The following is a 221-nucleotide window of genomic DNA, read 5'->3' as shown; positions in this document are numbered from 1 at the left end:
GATCTCATATGTCATTTAAAGGTGAATTAATCAGCGATATAGCTATTTGCATAACACTTGAGATATCTATTTAATTATTAGGGATAGTATGAATAAAACAAGATCTCAGTAAAATTACATCAGAGACTTTGCTTAATATATTTACCGATTTTATTTTTCATTATCCCTCTCAGATCTTTGATGTAACGTTTAATTCATTTTATAAGTAATTGATATGTATG

The 221-nt window shown here is 26.2% G+C and overlaps 1 protein-coding gene across 1 annotated transcript in view; it reads left to right on the top strand.

Annotated features, from left to right (window-relative positions):
* The window catches only part of LOC119585724 (ubiquitin carboxyl-terminal hydrolase Usp2-like), a gene marked incomplete in the record, with an annotated part of 125,661 nt that overhangs the window by 107,846 nt on the left and 17,594 nt on the right, over positions 1-221 (top strand).

Source organism: Penaeus monodon, chromosome 20 (genome assembly GCF_015228065.2).
Source record: "Penaeus monodon isolate SGIC_2016 chromosome 20, NSTDA_Pmon_1, whole genome shotgun sequence".
Taxonomy (NCBI): Eukaryota; Metazoa; Arthropoda; class Malacostraca; order Decapoda; family Penaeidae; genus Penaeus; species Penaeus monodon.
This window is presented reverse-complemented; position numbering and strand designations above follow the sequence as displayed.